A 21,811-nucleotide genomic window follows, 5' to 3' on the forward strand; every position below is an offset into this window, starting at 1 on the left:
CTACTCCTCTCTGCACCATATCCCAGATATAGTGATATCTAATCTCAATGTGCTTGGACCTGCTTAAACAACTCTCAAATAACTTCCTCAACCATACTACCTCATAACTACCTATGCTAGCAACAATGTACTCAGCCTTAGTTGTACTAAGGGCAACAGACTCCTGCTCTGGCACATCCAAGATATCGTGGAATACCCCAAGCTAAAGCAACACCCAGATGTGTTTTTCTTGTCAACAACATTTTCAACCTTAGCCAACATCAATGTATCCATGAAGTTCGACAGTGTATCTCAGTCCATGATTAATAGTTTCATGTAGATATCTCAACACATGTTTGGCAACAACCCAATATACATGTCCAGACTTTATCTAGCTCAGAGTACACGATGCAAAGCAAGGATCTATCTGATTGCCAACTCATCGTAGAATCCATCAAATCATAATCTAAAGAGGAGTCTCTCTCAACTGCTTCAGTGATATTTATCATGTCAAAGTCTCTGACAACATACTTCCCTTAACAAGGAAGTTGTCATCATCTCTCTATTACACTTCTAATCTCAAGAAGTGGATCACTTAGGGCTTAGAGGTCAACTCCCTCTGGCATTGAACACGAAGATGATTTGATCTTGTTAGAAATAAATTGTTAGCATATATAAAACTAAATATCAAAGACATACCTTCAATCATTAAGAGTGGTTGGAGCCCGCATCAAATGTCCATCATTCCAAACATGCCAAGTTCAAGGGACTTGCTTGAGTCCATATGGGACTTTCTTAAATTTGCAATCATGAGTCTTTTTCTCATGTGTCTTAAAGACCTGAGGTAGCTCCAAGTATGCTTCTTCCTTAAGTACATCATGGAGGAAGCCAACTTCACAAACATTTGATAATAGTGCATCTGACAATAGGAGCTACAATCCTCTCCCTCTGAGAGCATATTCCTTATCACTGATGAATTTAACATTGCAGAGGCATCTAACACTTGCTACATCTAGAATGGTCCTTACATGAAGGACATATCGCTTCTCATCTTCTCCTTATCTTAGAATATCTCTTCGTTGACAGTGTGCTCCCTCTAAATAGGAAGCCTTTTCAATCATAGTTATCAACCCGGGAGACCAGGATCCTTCCTTCAAGGTTTGAGCTCTTGTCCATTTCAAGAACCACTCTAATCATAGGATGTTTTTGGATCCTCCTCAATCTTGGTATTGAGGGCTAGATCCTTACATCCATATGATGCACCTGTAGACCCTAGAACACGAGCAAGAGCATTAATAGAAAAGTAAATAAACATAATGAAAGTGTATCTGATAATAAGGAAGGACTGCCTTTCTTCTCTAGACATGAGAGTGGCTCCTTCATTTTCCTGCATCAGCGCCCGCTTGGAGCTAACTCTTCCTGCAATACTCTGCATCCTGATAATCCTTAAGAAGGATATGCTTTCCTTGATCACATCCTTATCCAAGAAGTTAGAGGCATTTTACTCATGCAAGAAGAATAAACAATAGTGTTAAAATGATAAATCTAAACAAGAACAATGTCACAAAGAAGTAACATGAGCCTTGAAAGTACTTATCTTTAATGAGGATTGTAGGAAGTTATCTACTCCCTCTTGATCCTGCCTCCTTTTGGCCATGAGGCACTGTTGTTCATCAATCATATGAAAAAGTTGTCTTCGGAAGAAATGCTTCCTCTTGAGATCCACCTTTATACTCATTTCTAGATCCTTGATCTCCTTTGTCAGTAGCCAAGATCAATTATCAATGTATACAATGACCACCAAATCTGCATCATTCCCTCTCCTAGTGTTTCTCTAAATCTGTCATGGGCTTCTCATTGATCATATCATATCATGAAGTTTCACACTAGGGTTCTGATGCAATAAAACCCAAGCCTTAAAGCCACTCCAAGGTATTTTCTCTCAAACCCTAACCTTTATGTGAAAGAACAAGGGCTCCCTAGGGTTTCCTTCAAACCCTAGCATTCTTTTAGGTCTCCTACATCTTCATCCCTTTCACTCTGCTTGCTCATGAAATCCATAATAGGTGTCTATGGGGGTGATGTCATTGATTTTCTTCAACCTAGCTCTGATCCCATGTTAATTTTTAGGGCTAGATTGTTCTTTGTTGTAGATAATTGCAATTTTAAAATTTTCAGCATTTTCATATTACATTTATCCCATAACATCATAACATCATAACATCATTAGCAATTATGTAGACAGAACAATAACATCAACAATTCAGCGAAATAGTAAGGAACAATAGAAGAAAAACATACACAATAGAGACACCAGGATTAAGTTAGAGACTAGTGAAAAATCCCACAAAGGGGAAAACCTAACCAAATTCTTCTTCTTTAGATATTCATCGAATGTTCAACTTGTTAGAAAATTGGAAACGCAGAAAGATTTTTTTATACTTGATAATTACTTGTGATGTTCTTAACTTCTTATTAATTTTTCTTTATATCTTCTCTCCTTAGTTCATCAAGCAATTACCAAAGCGAAAGCACATAAAAGAATGGACACCAGATATAGGCACTATGCCATGGCAAAATCCCCTCGAAGGGAAAACCCAGTCAAAATTATCTTTCTTTCAATATTATTCTTTGAGACTCTTCACCCTAGATAGAGACTAAAACCTTCGCTCCACACCAAGTCAACCTCCCAAATCTTCGACCTCTCTTCCAACAACTTCGACTATGTAGCAACTTCTGACATCAGGGAGCTTTCGGCATCAACAAAACTTGGAAGACTATGATCTCCCAAACTAGGGCACGAAACAAAGAGAGAGATGCACCAAAATTTCGTTTTTCTTCTTCTCCTTTGACTCCACTCAACTCACACTTCCTTCCCCTTCTTCATCTACTTTGCACTTCTTCTGACTTCAATAGATATCGAACTTTCTTGTGAGAGAGTGTGCTCCAAATGAATTCGACTTGCTTCTATTTATAGATTTCAAGGGAGGTCAAATTGATGTCCTAAGGCCGACTTGATGTGGAGGATACATAAATTACATTTGACTCAATACTTAACGTTATTACATGATTCAAAAGCCCGAGAAGGGTCTCTTTAAAAGTACAATGACTCTACTGACTCAGAATAAATCCTAGAAGTCCTCAATGGGGACTTTGACCTAAAACATGGTGACCCAAGCATGAAACCCATGCTTTAATAAGTCACAATAATAATAATAATAATATTTTTTTTTTTTCTTTATTCTTTTGACAAGTACATTACAAGATGGCTCGAATACATTAAATGAAGATTGAACCTAGTTACATTTTCCAACACTCCCTCTTAACTAGGGAGGTATTCATCATCTACAAGTACAAAGAAGATCTCAACTATATGAACCATGAAGAACTTTAGGCACCGCAATGCCATGGACTAGATTCCTGACCAAGCAATCTATCCATTGGTCTCTCAACAATTTAGGCACCGCAATGCCACAGACTAGATTCCTGACTAGGGCAATCTATCCGGGTGGGACTAAGATGGACTCAAGCTTTCAGCCTCTCTAGGTACCATCAGGCTTACTTGCTAACCACCAACCCAAAGATCTAGATGTGTATCCAAAAACAAAGCTCTATAATCAACACCACATTTTCCAACTTCGGGACCTAGACATCAACACAAAGTGCCAGCCAAATGTCCTCCTAGGCAATGCTTCACTCACAAAGCCTCAACACTCCTAGATCCAATAGATCAAGGATAACCAATATCTCCCAATCAAACTGATTGGTAGCCAGCATGCTATCAACACCTTCGAGAGATTCACCTGTACAAACACAACCCAAATCAATAATATACTTTCATATGTACATAATCAAATACAAACCTTCGGGGTCTTGATGTTGCTTCTCAACTTTTCATAGTAGGACTATCAACCGAATCTTTGACAAAAGATTCCTCAATCATACACTTTCTTTCCTACTCATGCAGCAACATATCTTCTGAAATTCATTTTTCAATCAAAACCAAGCTATACCCTCCCTCTCAACTAGGGAGGATCTCTTTATCTAGATTCCCTCTTAATGTTAGGGAGATATTTTCTATTTAGGCTTCCTCGTGGAGATCAACTTCTTCTTTTCGTTATTAGAGAATCTTTCATCCTCATCACGCTTATCACATCAACGAGCATCTTCACCATATTGAAGATTGTGTACCTGCACAACTTAGATAGCAAGTACAACCAAATTTATAGAAGCATGAAGTTAGCCATATCAGAATAACGGAAGCATTTCAAGTTTATACATATCAGATACCCAAACTTAATTACAAACAAGAGACATATACTCTTCAACATCTTGCTAGGGAATTTGTCATAAACCCTAGACTACTTCATAACAACTTTCATTGCCTAGAAACAATTCAAACAAATATAGATCTACGAGGCATCTAACAACTTTCATAATTCATATGTTAGATTTTCCACTAGGGTTTCATACAAATCCTAGATTTCATATGAGAAAATCATTCAAAACCAATCACAACTTAGTCATTAACATGACTAGCGTCCACTAGGGTTAGTTGCAAACCCTAGATTTTCAATCAACATCAATCCCAACTAAAACTTAGATTTCATCAATCTTACACAAATCTCAAATCATCAGAGATTTTTACTTCTACTAAGGTTTAAATTCAAAACCCTAGAATTTCACAAATACTATCATCCTGGAAAGACAAACTTTGACTAGAGCTTAGTTCCAAACCCTAGGATTCATTTCCACCTACAAATAGGTCAAATCATACATCTAAGACTTCATCATTACGCATAGGCATTGCATATCATGTGTTAGTCAAACCCAACTTCACAAAGATCAATAAGAGTTAGACATACAACAAACTTGATTATACTAGGGTTTGATCAGAGAAACACACACATACCAAGGAAATCATTTCTAAGACATTATAAGGGTCTTACTTACACATTCCACCAAACCCTAATGAGTTAGCATTTCAATTAGGAACATAACAAACCCAAGATTACCAATATTCTAAAGGTTCGGGATTTTAGACTTTAACATTCAACCTTAACAAGTTAGGTTTTCCTGATCATATCAAAATCCTAAACATGACATCATCAATAAAAACTTCAAATAACATTTCTCAATAACCCTAAGCAACTTAGAGTTTCATACTCATACCCTTAGGACCTGTCTAGGGTTCTATAAAATCAGTTTAGAATAGGAGTGGGGTAGATTTATCAAGTGATGAATCACCCAAAATATGTATCAATATGATTCACTATAGCTAGACACAACAATGTTAGTAATAGATTGTCAAATGAATAAACATTTATTATAAAGAAATCAATGTTTAAAAGCATACCTTTGTTCTTTGAAAAACCTTGTCTTGAGAGGTCCTCTTTCATACTCCTTGAGAATATAACGGATGTTTATCCTAATCAAGACATTAGAGGGAGAATGATGATTAGTATTTAATATAATCACAACTAAATGAGTGCATGAAACCAAAAACTGAAAGGAAATGAGATAGTTATCTTTGGGAGTTGTTGGGGGCTCCCTCCGAAGCTTGAGGGATTCCTATAAACTTACAAAAACAAAAAATGTCGTTTTCCAAAAACATGTTTAAAACCCTATAAATTCTAAAACATCAAAAGTATAAAGTAAGATATCTAAGGCTACAAGCAAAGGACTTAGTAGTGTAAATCCCTTATGTTAGATTCTTCGGGTTTGACTTTCTTTAGGTCTTCCTCTTCAACAACATTGGCTTGATCTCTTTCTCTCTTCTTGTTTCTTGGGTTGTCGGGACAGTCACACCTATAGTGACCCTAATAACATTGATAGCATTCTACCTTGGACATGTCAATTTTCTTCCTTGGTCCTTTCAATTTCTTTCCTTTATGTTAAGCAATGTAGGCATTTGAAACATCTTCAGAATTGGAAACTAATGAGATCCTTAATTCTTCCTGACTGGAAATCCATAGTTCTTCAAAGGTGGGAGCTTCCTTTCAACTGTTAAGTCCTGCAACAAATGCACCCCAAGTAGGTGGCAATCCTAATAGAGCAGTGATCGCGAGTTCTTTGTTTGGAACAATTTCATGAATGGCCAAAAGATCATCCCTGATTCTAGCTATCTTCACAAAGAAGGAGGCCATTGTGTCTTCTTTAGTCATCTTTGTGGTCCTTAGCTCATTTTTCAAACTTGCTACTTGACCAATGTTCTTAATAGTGAATAACTTTGACAAGGCTTCATACATTTCCTGAGCATGATTGATGTTGGCTATGAATGGGACAAGGTTGTTCTTTATTCCTTCTACCATTAGAGTCACTGCCCAATTATAGTTCCTTGAATTTTACTTTGTCAACATCACTGGAGTCTTTTGTAGGCTTCTTTACTTTTCCTTTGACCAAGTCTAGAACCTTGTTCTTTTCAAGGATGAGGCCAATCCTCTTCTTCCAAAACTTGTAGTTTGAGGCTCCTTCAAGTTTGTTCTCCCTTGATTGTGTTAGACATCTTCCTTGAATATAGTGGACTTCCTCCCTAAAATAACCATTCTGAATGGTTCCTTGATTAAGTGCTTGAGATTGCCTTTTTCTTCTTTCTTCAACAAAGCTTTGATACCATGTTAGAAAATCGGAAAGACATAAATTTTCTTATACTTGATATTTACTTGTGATGTTCTTGACTTCTTATTAAGTTTTCTTCTTTATATCTTCTTTCTTTAGTTCATCAAGCAATTACCAAAGCGAAAGCACATAAAACAATGGACACCAGATATAGGCACTATGCCAGGGAAAAACCCCCCTCGAAGGGAAAACCCAGTCAAATTTCTCTTCCTTTCAATAGTATTCTTTGAGAATTTTCACCCTAGACAGAGACCAAAACCTTCCCTCCACACCAAGTCAGCCTCCCAGATCTTCGACCTCTCTTCTAGCAACTTCGACTATGTAGCAGCTTCCAGTATTACGCAGCTTCCAACATCAGCAAAACTTGGAAGACTTCAATCTCCCAAACTAGGGCACGAAACAAAGAGAGAGAGGCACCAAAATTTCATTTTTCTTCTTCTCCTTAGACTCCAACCAACTCGCACTTCCTTCCCCTTCTTCTTCTACTGCGCACTCTTTCAGTTTCAAGAGATATCGAACTTTCTTGTGAGAGAGTATGCTCCAAATGAATTCGACTTGCTTCTATTTATAGGCTTTGAGGGAAGGTCAAATTGATGTCCTTATGCCGACTTGATGTGGAGGATACATAAATTACATTTGACTCAATACTTAACCTTTTTACATGATTCAAAAGCCCAAGAAGGGTCTCTTTAAAAGTACAATGACTCTATTGACTCGGAATAAATCCTAGAAGTCCTCAATGGGGACTTTGACCTAAAACATGGTGACCCAAGCATGAAACCCATGCTTTAATAAGTCACAATAATAATAATAAAAATTCTTTTCTTTATTCTTTTGACAAGTACATTACAAGATGACTCAAATACATTAAATGAAGACCGAACCTAGTTACATTTTCCAACACAATTGAGATACAAAGTACAATAAGTATGAGAGACATCTTTCAACATCCAATACATTAGGCCTCCTAAGCACCTGGCAATGGAAAAGTTTAGGAAGGTAGATCTCCATGTAACATATTTCTCTGTCAAGTCACTGTCATTGAGACAAGCCATACATCAGAGTGTCACTGGCATATCAAGTTCATTGTCAATGTCTTTCATTAAGGTCATTGTTATGTAACAATGTCACTGTCACACATCAAAGTCACTGTTATGCAACAAGGTCACTGCCACTGTGTTTCATCAAGGTCACTGACATAGACATACATGTCAGAGGTAGACATCCTGTTATCACTATCATCAAGAGTATTTTCTCACTGTCATATAGATCACAGTCTCATTGTCATATAAAACTGTCTCATTAGCATATAAATCACAATCTCACTTTCATATAAAAGTTAAAACTTTTTCTTATACATCATGGTCATAATCAAGGGTGCAAACATCATACTGTCAAGATAGTAGATGATATTGCCAATTATCATGGCTATTCATCAGTATGCAAGTCATAGAGAAGATGTGAGAATAATGTGAGCCGTAGAAAAATCAATGCGAGCCATAGAAATAAGGAGCGAGCCACAAAGACAACAAATGCAAGCTATGGTGACAACAATGCGAGCCACAAAGACAACAAATGCAAGCTATGGTAACAACAAATGAGAGCCAACAAACATGATGTGAGCCACAAAACATTGTTCAAGCCACTAAGATATAATACGAGTCATGGAGATAGATATTTGAGCCACTGTCGTAGAATGCATGTTGTAGAAAATCAATGCGAGCCATACAACAAAAATGTGATCCATAGATATGCCATGCGAGCCACAAATAATAGAAACAAGCTACATGGAATAGAAGCGAGCCACAATGAGCCATAGATAAGCAATGCCAACCACAAGTTACAAAGAGTAACAAATGCGAGCCACAAATAATTAACAAATGTGAGTCACTGTAATTAATGCGAGCCACAAATACTAACAAATGTGAGTCATTGTAAATAATGTGAGCCACTTTAATGCTTGTGAAAATTTCAAGTCTGAAATCCTATTGCAACAACTGGTATTATTTCTTCTAATTGTTAATTAAATTAGTAGTTTATTGCTACGAAAACAACGAAATAAACACACTACAATCTTCATAAAAATACTGTGGAAAATAATAGCGCTGGAAACTAAGAAATGCTAGCACACAAAATTTGACACAATTAGTTTTGGACAAAATTCCTCAGAAAAATAAAACTTGGGAATGTTAATTTTTCATCAATTTGTTCTATGTTGCAACTATCACATCAACAATATCCAATAACATCCAATTTAACAATCTACTTCTTCAATTATCCAGTGATAGTAGAGCAATATTAGATAGAACAATTAGTCAAATGCATAATGAAAGACAACCAAGAGACAAGAGACACAAATCTGGTCAATGACTAGGGAAATGCCCCACTAGGGGGAAAACCCTTGCAATTCTTCTTCTATTAGATTGTCTTCAAATGTTTAGCACAGAGAGTACATCATCCAAGAGTCAAAATCAAATTTTGACTTGCTGATATCCAATGTGAATATCCAATATCCAAACAATGTAATGTCAAATCAATATACTAATGTCAAAGATGATGAGGAAGAGTCAAATCTGGTCAACTATCAAATCTGCAAAAATTCAACAACAGTTAATTGCCCTAACCAATCAAGTCAACAACAATCAAATCAAGGTCAAATCTGCTCCAATTTTATTCGGTCAATGCCCATTCAATGTGACCTCTTTTGTTGGTCAAGGATCAGTCAAAACAACTCCCAAAACTTCGGTCAAACTTGGTCAATGGAGGGAGAAAAAGTACAACTTTGTTTTGTGGTCAACAATAGTCAAACTCCTCAAACAACCTCGATCTTAGTGCCCAAAAATGTGGCCTGATGAGACAGACCTTCTCCAAGAAAATCGAAGTCAAAAGGCTTCTTTTGACCCTTGGTCAACGTTAGTCAAACTTCCACTGCAGAAAGGTCAACTCCTAGATGTCGTCCTGTAATTTAGCCCAGTCAGAACCAACCCCCTGTCCTTCACATGAGAGAAAAACCTTCCACTTCTGAGTTGTATGAACCAATAGGAATAGGAGAGAGAAGATGTGATGTGAGGTGATGAAGTGCCAAATGAGGTTTGAGGTCTCTTGTATTTATATGAATCAATGAGGGTGAAAAGACATGTCATTTGGGCTTCATGAGCCTACATGATGTTGAAGCCGACCTTGACAATTTGCACATGTGATCTTTAATTCAAAAACACACTTTTCCTTGTCCGATTTGAGTGATCTTTAGGTCGATTTTGGTCCTCTCGAAAAGAGGAATTTAATGCAATAGTTATCTCCATCAATTGAGTTGTCCAAAGTGGAATTTGTCTCTGGTTGCATAATTTAATAGGGAAAACCGGTGCAACAGCTGAGGGTTTATATTATTAAGCAGCAGTGAACTTATCTGAGTACAATCTGGATGTCGAATATTAGCAAAAATATCTTGAGGGAAATTACCGTCACTTCGAGCAATCCCGACACTTGACTACCACTGAAAGTAAAGTTGTCCATCTAGCCCTGCGCAACTTCTGCGTCACCCTGACGCAGTCTGCTACACGCTCAACTTGCACTCGCACTACTCGAACTCGCTCTGCTCGGAACAATTGAAAATTAAGCCATCCTGCTTGCTATTGACTAGGAAAACACTTCTTCGGCCCTGTGGAACCTCTGCCCGGTCTCTGGAACTGAAAATGTCTTCTTCCTTCAATAAATTAAATTTCCCTTTGAAGCTTTTGCATTGCCTCTGCGTAGCTTCATGGAGAAATTTTGGCCTCTCTGCAAATGCACTCACCAGATCTGGAAATCTTCCTCCAACTTCACTGCCCCTGCTCCTCTCTGTCTTTGCTTCCTTCTGCTCGAACTCTTCCGGCTGCTGCCTCTGGAAAATCGAACTGCCCAAGGAAATTGATCTATGTGTCTCCACAAGTGTGTTCTCCATCCACCCATCAACTTCTTCTTATAATCTTTTGCTGGACCTCCAATGGCCAAGATTAAAACTTAACTAAGGGCCCAACTTATTTCCCAGTCAATTCGTGTGAGCTTTTAGACAATTCACACCTTATCTCAATTAATTCTGATTAATTAACCAGATTTCGTAAGTTTAGACTTAGGAATTAATAAGAAATAGGCTAATAATCTAATTGAGACACTTCTAGGTGGAATTTCTAGAAACGATTTATGGGTTATGGAGAGCTCATGTGTTTTAGCCTCTCCACAAAGTTTCGAGACTAGAACACCTTCGATGCTACGAAAACTAACACTCCCTCTTAGCGAGGAAGGTGTTCTAATGCTGCACCACTGCTGCTACAACACCTTGTCTCTGTATCACCCCTCTGTCACGTTGTTGATGTTTGGCCACTGCCCATCAACCATTATGCAACTCTGATGTTGCATTTGTGCTGTTGCTGACACTGCCATATTGCTACCAACTCTGCGTTTGCACTGCAACTCCCTCTCATCTGTGGTTGCTACAACTGTAACTGAGAAGCATCCAAAATATTAAATCAACTGTTTGCTACATCTGTCTCCTTAGTCTTGACTGCTACTAGCTACTACACTGTCCACCGAAGAATCTGTGTTGTTGCTGACTCTGCTACTAAGCCTCTTGCTTGGCTGTCAACACTGTATTGTGCTTCTTAGCACCTGACTGCTACTAGCCTGCAACTGTCGCTCGGGAATTTGACTGCATCAATGACACTGATCCATCCTGCCACTGAATACTGTGGGCCCTCGTAGCCAGGTAATGATCCATGAGGAGGACACCTCAATGGACCCTGCCCAATCTCTGCAACTCTGGGGCTACAACTTTATGTCGTCCCACCTCTCTCTTGGAGGTATAGTTGCATACATGGAAAAGTCTTATCTACCCATGATGTTGCTACTACTGGTCTACTGATGCTTCCACACTGTTGTTGCCTGCAATAATGAGTTTGATCTCCCCAGATCTTGAAGCACTAGCTTCCATAGGGATGCTCCCTCTGAAACTAGATTCCCCCTGAGTCTCGATCTCCCTATGGGAAATCTCTCTGCTCCCTCTTGGCAACTCACAATGTCCTCCTATACTGGAAACTAGACTGCATAGCTCTGCACTGGGAATCTCCTAGCTGGAATTGCACCTGCATACTGCAACTGGTAATCTCCTAGCTGGAATTGTACATGCATATTGCAAATGGGAAATTTACACTGCCTATGTCACTGCAACTAGTTTTGCAACTGTCTCCCAAGCATTGAATGCAACTAGCTTTTCAACTATCTAATGACAGATTGCATTTGCTGATGCTAAACCTGCTACTGTGATACTGTGGGCTCCTGTAGCAAAGGTGATGTTCCCGCTGCAACAATTTGGAACTGATCTAACTGATCTCCTTGTTGCAACTGCGTTGGACCCTGCCCATTCGGCATGTTGGAGTTTCATGCTCCTCCCCTCCTAGATCTGGTGCCCCACTATCTCCTTTCAAGCCTAGTCCCTAGCTGGGACCCTTCCTTTCCTTGCAACTTGCTCTAGACAACTCGCACTCCCTTCGACACTTGTTTCTAGCAACTGGAAGTAGAACTGCTGCCCAGATTTGCATTCTGGCTAACTCACACAACCTCCTTTGGCAATCTTGTACGGTCATCCCTGTAGAGTTGCAAAATTTGGAAACTCAAAACTAGAGAAAATAAACCTGGAAGCTCCCTCTATGTGTGCACTTTCTCTTCCACCCAACGCTAATTCTACTACTGCAAAACACTTGTGTGCCCAAGCAAGGAATCTGCTCAGCAGAAAATACTGATCTGCTTCATCGGAACTACTTTCCGGCTTTGCTATTGCCTGTTGGAACTGCTTATAGGCTCTGCGAATTTTTCTTACCACTTGCACTAGATAAATCGAACCCTCTGCCCAACAGTTCGATTTGCTAAGTTAACTTCTGCTCAAATTTGGAAATTGTACTACCAAACTCCCTCTAAATATTGACGATTTCTGCCTTTCGCTTTTGAGCTTCCTGCTTGATGAATCTCACTTTGATACCATGTGAAAATTTCAAGTCTGAAATCCTATTGCAACAAATGGTATTATTTCTTCTAACTGTTAATTAAATTAGCAGTTTATTGCTATGAACATTGAAAACAACGAAATAAACACACTACAATCTTCACAAAAATACTGTGGAAAATAATAGCGCTAGAAACGTTTTTTTGAAGATGAAGGATGAGGTCTTTAGTCGCTTCCAAGAGTTCAAGTCTTTTGTGGAGAATATGATAGGCAAGAGGATCAAGATGCTTCGTAAAGACAATGGAGGTGAGTACACAAATAAGGACTTCATGGGGTTTTGTGCGAAAGAGGGCATCATGAAAAGTGGACAACTGCATACAACCCTCATCAGAACAGGGTTGCAAAGCAGAAAAATAGAACAATTGTTGGGGCAACAAAGGCGATGTTATATGACCAAGATATGCCCAAGTTTCTATGGGTAGAGGCATGCAACACGACAATGTACATACAAAACAGGGTTCCTCACAGAGCGTTGGGGAAGATAACACCAAAGGAGGTCTTCAAAAGGAAGAAGCCAGAGGTCAGGCGCTTCAGGATCTTTGGCAACATAGCATACTATCATGTGTCCGATGATAAACTCACCAAACTGGATCAAACTGTAGAAAAGGGATATTTCATTGGCTACAATGAAATGTCCAAGGCATATAGGATCTATATTCCTGGTAGGAGGAAGATCATCATGATATGGGACATGAAATTCCAGGAGGAGAAAGCCTTCAAAAGATCTCGCGAGTTGCCAACAAATGATCTGAGTGGGCCAACAAAGGCTCCAAAGGTTGAGCAAGGACAACTGCAGTGACAATAGAGTATTAGTACATTTGCTAGCACGAGCACTAGCTTAGGTGCAGGAGGTTTTGCGAGTTCACAACAGATGAAGCAATAGGAGCAGGATGAGGATGACTTGCCGACCTTGACAATTTGTCCTTAATCAAAATAAATTCATAACTTCATTTGTACATGTCAGAATGGGATGATCTTTAGATCAATCCTACACCTCTCGGAAAGAGGAATCCAAGAAAAATATCACCGGCCTCATAAGAGCTGTCCAAAGTGATCTTTGGCCCTAGTTGCCAAATTTAACATAATGCCATAGATTTCTCAACATAGAGTGCAAGTGAGGGCGATTAAGGAGTGTTAGAAGGGATTCTAAGTGTTAGGAAGTGGGTATCTCCAAGACCTACTAATGCTATGGAATTAATGATGAAGTGACATTCTCCTTTATCTTTTATTTTCATCCTTTTACTGAAATTTTTAACATGACCATTAATTGTTTCAAGATGTTTGAGAGTGGTTCCAACCTCATTGGATTTCATATGGAGAAAGTAGAATTTTAGATCCCACTAATCCAATAGACTTAACAATGTTCAGGATTTCTAGATTTGGTGGATTGCAATGTTGTTGTTCGATTTTGTCATGTATGAGGGTAGAGAACTAGCATTGAATCAAGAGCACCAAGCCCTCTATATGCCTCGATGTTGGTCGCAATGAGTGTTGAATTCCTCTTTCATGACCCTAGTAAAAATGTGCTCATCACGCAAACAAAATCTCAATTTGACATGTCAATTTTTTTCTATCTTATTTTAATGTTTAGAGGGTGATATTGATGATGAGGTTCCCAATATAGACAATGATTTTGGTGATATGTAGTTGTTTGTTGTAGCATGATGTTTTTTGTACTGTAGAGGCCATTTAAAGCCTCTTGTTGATGTATTCTTGGTTCTGAGATGGATTGCATTTGGAACTATATTAGTTACATGCACTAGTTGTATGGTTGAATTTTTATTGTTATCATGCAAAAGTTTTAGTTTCTAAATTGATATATATATATATATATATATATATATATATATATAATGTTGGCCTTTGTGTCCTATTCTAGGGGCCATCGTGTCACATGTCAAATACTGGTATTTTTGTGTCTTCCATGTTCCATATCATAATGTCATGTGGCTTAAGGTATAATTCATATTTTTCTTGGGGCTATTTGTGATGATAATACTTGAGAAAATTTCTGGCCGCAAACACCAATTTTTGATGCATCTATGCATTAAAAATCAGCTAAGAAGCATGTTTTAGGGTTGGAGATTGAACGGAATAGCCATGGGATGAGTGCAGGTTTTTCCAACCATCTCTCTTCATTTTCTTCTCGATTTTTGCAAAAAAATTCAATTAGAAGATGTTATTTTTGGGCCAAGATTAGTATGGGACAAAGGGGTTATTGTGTGTTGTTTGTTGCAGAAATTTTCAGCCATATAAATGGGCGAAACAAGCCTAGATTTTTCCAAATCTGATTTTTTGTCTCGTATCTCATCTCTATGTTTGTTAGAAAGCAGATTTGCATTGGAGCTTCCTAAGCCCCAACTTATTGAAGGCAGTAGAGGTGATATTGTAGATTTTGATGGGTTGCTCTGCAATAATGTTTACATTAGTCCTATGTATGGCTGAATTTTATTGTTATCATGCAAATGATTTAGTTTCTAAATTGATTCTCATATATATATATAATATATATATATATATAATGTGTCTATATATATATATATATATATATAATGTGTCCTTTGTGTCGTCATCGTGTCACATGTCAAATACTGATATTTTTGTGTCCTCCGTTTTCCATATCATAATGTCATGTGGCTTAAGGTATACTTTATATTTTTTTCTTGGGGCTATTTGTGATGATAATATTTAAGAAATTTTCTGGCCACAAACACCAATTTTTGATGCATCTATGCGTTAAAAATAAGCTAAGAAGCATGTTTTAGGGCTGGAGATTGCATGGAACAGCCATGGGATAAGTGCAGTTTTTTCCAACCATCTCTCTTTTTATTCTCTATTTTTGCAAGAAAATTCAGCTAGATGTTATTTTTGGGCCAAGATTTGTATGGGACAAAGGGGTTATTATGTGTTGTTTGTTGCAGAAATTTACAGCCATATAAAAGTGGGAAACAAGCCTAAATTTTTCCAAATCTGATTTTTTGTCTCATATCTCATCTATATGTTTGTTAGAAAGCAGATTTGCATTGTAGCTTCCTAAGCCCCAACTTATGAAGGTAGTAGAGGTGATATTGTAGATTTTGATGGGTTGCCCTATGAGAATGTTCACATTAGTCCTATCCAAGTGTGGATAGAGCTGTCTTGAGATGATGCATATTCTTTGAAGCATGATTTTGGTGTTCTTGGCCATCTTCCTGAGAACATTTCAGATTTAAACCCTCATCTCATGAATAGGTAAGAGCATGAATAAGCTCCCTTGAGCTACAAAATGTAATGTCCCCAATTGATTAATTTCCCATGGGAGAATGAAGTAACCTATCCAGCCCCATAGGCTATAGTCTTTGATAAAGGGGAAAACCTAATTATCCAATGTTTGGGGCAACATTGGGTAAATTTTGGGGTAGCTGGGGCAAAAAGCCCAAATTGGGGGTTGCACATGAACCCCTCACATTTGATTAAGGAAGAGAAGCCCCATGGGGAAATCTATAAATAAAGGAGAGTTGGAGTCATTTGATCATCATCGATTTGGATTGAATATCTCTGTTTTCTTGAGCTGAGGCTCAGAGAGTTTTAAGACCTCTCCTTCTTTATTAGCTTCAGTGAAAGTGATCCCAACCTATCTAATCCTTTTGTTTAGTTTTGGTGGAGCTGATCCCACAAGACCTAGACATCATGTTTTTCCTTGTTCCGACACAACAATAGTATTGGAGCATTTCTAGTTTGGTCTGGTGGATTATCTGATTACTAGGTCAGTCAAAGAAGATCCAAGAGCAGCAAGTCTCTCACTGTGAATTTCAGTGACCACAATTTTTGGATGAGGAATTCCCAAGACAACGAAAGTCCTCACAAGGGTATTGAGACCTAGTTTGAAAGAAGCAAGGCACATGCACAACAAAGAGGTTCGTTTTGGGCATAAGCATTCCTGCCTGAGGATAGTAGGGCACACATGCAAAGGCAAAATTGTATTGGGCACATTCAGACCACAAGGCCGAGGGCCTCAATCCCCGATTTTGGCAGTAAATCATATACTAGGTCACTATTATACCTTAGATTTGGGTTTGGAACAATGGGCCAACCAAGTAGGAAAGGTTAAGTAGAAAAGGTTCCCTGTCTAAGGTTGACATGAGGGTTTTGGAGGCAAGGCTCACACTTCTGTTGCAGTAAGCTCATAACTAAATGAAATTAATTAGCATAGATACTAGGGTTGATTAATACTAGCATAAGTTACAATTGAATGCTAAATTATTGACGTTGTAAATAAGTTCTATATTAGTGGATCATCGTTTGGTTAAGCCGATGTTTATTAGGCAGTCAACCCTAATTTGTTTTGCTCCGACTGAAATATCATATTGTTGTGGAAACCTTACTTTCATGCATGCATTCTTGCTTACATTGTATGGTTGTTTAAATTCTTTATATCCATGCATGCATACTGTGTACTAATGCAATGGTTTATTGAAGAAGTCCTAGCTAGGAAGGGGAACCCTAATGGCAAAATCACCCTAGGACATTACAGTGGTATCAAAGTTGGATCTCGTGCCAGTCTGCAGGGTTTGTTTGAAAAATGGAGCCATTGGAATTGGTTTTTGGGAAGGAGAATGCAGAGTCTTTGCGGAAGTGTGAAGAGCTTCACAAGAACCTAGCAAGAGAAGCTAAAGCATGGGCAAAGGCACACCCAAAAGATTGGTCATGGTTGTATTGCCCTAAAAAAAATTTAAAATCTCAATCTCTAAATTCTATGGGAAATTCAAAGCCTACACCTTACAATTTTGATTGGCTATATCATCCACAAAGGGATACAAGAGATCAACTTCTTAAATCTAATGGTTCTAGTAGCGTATCAACACCGGTTTTGGGCCAGAGCATCTTTAGGCAACACACTGAACAAAACACAAAGGTCACTACACCACATTCTGCAGCAGATCCAATTGGCAACTTTCAAGCCATGCCTTCAAGGCCTATTTGTTATAGAAGGAAATCTTTTCCCTTTGTTCAAGACTAAATATCTAATTTGCCTGTTAATGAAAAACCCGTTCAAGTAAAGACAACACCTCTGTTAAGGTAAATGACACTCATGACATCACCTAGGGCACTTGATAAACTTGTGGGGTCAATTAATGCCCCATATAAAACTCTTAGGGTGAGGGATACTGTCCATCTACTTAAGCACAGTGACCATCTACCATCGTGTGAAGTGATGGATATTACAGGAAATGTGGATTATGAGACCAAGCGTGCAAGGATAAAAGAAATTGTGGCATAACGTACAAAACAACTATAGAAAGAAGAGGAAGAGAGAACAAAAGAACAACGAGTGAAAGCTCTTGAAAGATTGCAAGAGTGGAATAGAAAGGCCCTTGTAAAATTAGAAGAGTTGCATAGAAGGGCTACAACACCTCAGGGGGAGGAAAATCCTAAAGAGCCGGTAGTATATGAATCTATGCAGCAGGAGAATGTCATTATCAGTCAAAATAAAAATTTAGAATTAGAGAATATTGCTCCTGACAATACAGGAAAAAATTATAAAATAGGAAATGAGTGTAGCAATGGGACTATTGCAAGTCAAGATGCCAGAGGTGGTAGAATTGACAACTATTGAAAAGAAATAATATGAGATTGTGTGGAAAGAACAAAGATACTAGAAATAGGATGCGTAATGGTTGACATTGAGAGCGAGCCCACTCTAGTTGTAAGGTGCACAAATGTTGAGCAACATACCATGAATGAACTGCAAATCAATTCAAGATCGGATGGCCAAAGCAAACCAAATTCTGAAGTGGAAGCTAATGAGGATACTATTGATGACCATGGCTCAGACCATTCTGTGAAAAGGAAAAAGTTAAGTTCAGAAAATGATTCACCGGCAACAACAACAGGCTATTCTCATATTTCAAGGTATTAAAGAGTGGAAACAGTAAAGCGGAATCTGGAAATGGTAGGGGCCGTTCTAAGGACGAAGGTAATAGTAGGGACTACTCCAGAGGTTGTGGAAATGGTGAGGAATATATATCACAATACATACCTTCAAAAATGATGGCAAATTAAGGAAACAAGCCCCAGTTTGAGGAGGAGCCTTATCTCTATCAGGAGTACTTGTGGAACTATATTATGGTAATGGATATGTTGGGGCCTAGCCTTTGAGATGTATGGAATTCATTTGGCCAAGCAATGTCTACAAAGATGGTTGCTTGCATTATTGTGGAGGTAATATCAATACTTGAGAAACTGCATTTAAACGGATTTGTTCATGTAGTTGTGAAGCTTGAATTTTTTTTTACTTGGCCAGCCTGGAACTTCTGCTAAGAAAAAGCTCTTTCTAGTAGATCTTTGTTTGGCCTCAAGGTGGAAGAATTCGTCATTAGGTCAATTTGTTGACTATAATCAACAACCTGATGCCTACAGAGGTACTATTAGGTATTCTATTGTACATGCACATTTGGGGAGAACATGAAGTAAACGAAATGATCTAGAGTCTTTAGCATACACATTAATATTCCTTCTTAGGGGCAGGTTGCCTTGGCAAGGTTACCAGGGTGACAACAAGGGCTTTCTTGTTTGTAAAAAGAAAATGGTGACTTCTCCCGAAATGTTGTGTTGCTTCTATCAAGTTCCTTTCCGACAATTTCTTGAAGCAGTCACAAATATGAAATTCAATGAAGAATCTGAAGCTTATTTCCCTTTTTGAAGGCATTCTTGGAGAAAATGTTTCAACATGGTCAATTAATACAAATGGAGCTCAAAAGGCTAGCAAAAAATGAGCAAGGATGGTAGTTGATGTCGATAATGATGAGCAACCCAAGAAGGTTCGACTTGGAAATTCAACAACTCAGTGGATATCTGTTTACAATGTTGGATGACCTGTGAAACATAGATACCATTATAATGTTGTTGATGTGCAACTTCATCAACATGTTGAGGAAGGGAATGAAGATGGGTTGTGTGTTACCTGTGTGGCTTCTTGCACAAACATTTGAGCTATCATTATGGATGCAGGCACAAGGTTCACTTCCCAAGTATATGTTCTTTCTGTTGTCTTCCTGCACAAAGATTGGATTATGGAATAGTGGGAAAATAATTACTATATTAGTGCCTTTGTTGGTGCTACAAATGACAGTCCTTTGCTTGTTATGTCCAAGTGAATACCTTATACTCAACAATCTTATAAACTCAACGATTCTTTTCCTTTCAAATGGATCAGTTAAAAGTGGAAGGAAGGATTTTATGTCACATCAATGACAATTGATGGGAGTTGATGAGGTGTGGTCATGTCTTAGAATGCAGGGTTCTCAGATCAGGTTTTTGAACTTGATTTTCTCTATTCGAGTGAAGGCATTTGTAGATGTTGGGAGAAAGTAGATAAGGATGAAGGGTTGAGAGATCTGAGAGAAAGGGAAGATATTAGAAAGATGAAAGAAGAGTGGAATTGCAAATTCTTGGGATTTCCCCTACTCAATAAATCTACTGGTATAATGACAGAAGATGATGTTGGATTGCATGTATCGTCCAGTCATAATCTTCTCTAGACAGCTCACATGATAAGGATGTCCAACCAAGAGAGGTCCTCTTCCTTGAAGATAGGAGGGCAGATTCCGTAGCACCCAGACTTGCTATTGCTTGAGGAAAAGCAATGTTGAGAAGGGGGGACTGTTATGTCCCCAATTGATTAATTGCCCATGAGAGGACGAAATAGCCTATCTAACCCTGTAGGCTATAGTCTTTGATCAAGGGGAAAACCCAATTATCCAATGTTTGGGGCAACATTAGCTAAATTTTGGGGTAGCTAGGGAAAAAAGCCCAAATTGGGAGTTGCACATGAACCCCTCACATTTGATTAAGGAAGAGAGAAGCCCCATGGGGAAATCTATAAATAAAGGAGAGGTTGAGTCATTTGATCATCATCGATTTGGATTGGATATCACAGTTTTCTTGCGTCGAGGCTCTGAGGGTTTCAAGACCTCTTCTTCTTGATTAGCTTTGGTAGAGGTGATCCCACCCTATCTAATCCTTTTATCTAGTTTCGATGGAGCTAATCCCACTCTACCTAGACACTCTGTTTTTCCTTGTTCTGGCACAACAATAACATTGGAGCATTTTTGGTTTTGTTTGGTGGATTACCTAATTACCAAGTTTGTCTAAGAAGATCCAGGAGCAATAAGTGTCACTGTGAATTTCAGTGACCACAGTTTTTGGCTAGGCTGTGAATTTCGGTGACCACGGTTTTTGGCTAAGGGAGTCCCGAGATAACGAAGGTCCTCACAAGGGTACTGAGACCCAATTTGAAGGCAGTATAGCACATATGCAGCAGAGTTTTGTTTTGGGCATAAGCATTCCAACGTGAGGACAGTAGGGCACACACGCGAAGCCATAATCGTTTTGGGCACATGTGACTACAGGGCTGCAGCTGCATGCTATAAGGTCGACAGTCAAGGGCCCCGATTCTAGAAGTGAGAATCATAAACCAAGTCACCATCATACCTCAGATTTGGGTTTGGAACAACAGACCAGTCAAGAAGAAAAAGTTGTAGTAAGCTCAGAACAACTCAATGAAATTAATTAGCATAGACACAAGGGTTGATTAATGCTAGCATAAGTTATAATTGAATGTTGAATTACTAACGTAAATCAATTTTATATTAGTGGATCACCAGTTGGTTAAGTTGATGTTTATTGGGCAGTCAACCCTAAGTTGTGCTCTGATTGAAATATCATATTGTTGTGGAAACCTTATATTCATGCTTACATTATATGGTTGTTGAAATTCTTTATATCCATGCATACATACTGTCTATGAATGTGTACTACTGTAATTGTTTATTAAAGAAGTCCTAACCAGAAAGGGAAACCCTAAGGGCAAAATTACCCTAGGACATTACATTTAATCAAGAGCACCAAGCCCTCTATATACCTCGATGTTGGTGGCAGTGAGTGTTGAACTCCTTTGTCATGACCTTAGTAAAAATGTAACTATCACTCAAAGAAAATCTTGATTTGACATGTTAAGCTTTTTCTATCTTATTTTAATGTTTAGAGGGTGATATTGATGATGAGGATCCCAAAACAGGCAATGATTTTGTTGATATGTAATTGTTTGTTGTAGCATGATGTTTTTTGGACTCTAGAGGCCATTTATAGCCTCTTTATTGATGTATATTTGGTTTAGAGATGGGTTGCACTCAATGCTAT

The 21,811-nt window shown here is 38.4% G+C and overlaps 1 protein-coding gene and 1 pseudogene across 1 annotated transcript in view; both read left to right on the forward strand.

The window, feature by feature from the left end:
- Positions 1–21,811, forward strand: part of VPS41 (vacuolar protein sorting 41) — a 205,845-nt gene that overhangs the window by 176,766 nt on the left and 7,268 nt on the right. The window lies entirely within an intron of this gene.
- Positions 18,285–20,151, forward strand: LOC149190180 (casein kinase 1-like protein HD16 pseudogene; annotated as a pseudogene).

Source organism: Pinus tabuliformis, chromosome 3_1 (assembly GCF_031772625.1).
Source record: "Pinus tabuliformis cultivar Carrire ecotype Pingquan chromosome 3_1, CPIR1, whole genome shotgun sequence".
Taxonomy (NCBI): domain Eukaryota; kingdom Viridiplantae; phylum Streptophyta; class Pinopsida; order Pinales; family Pinaceae; genus Pinus; species Pinus tabuliformis.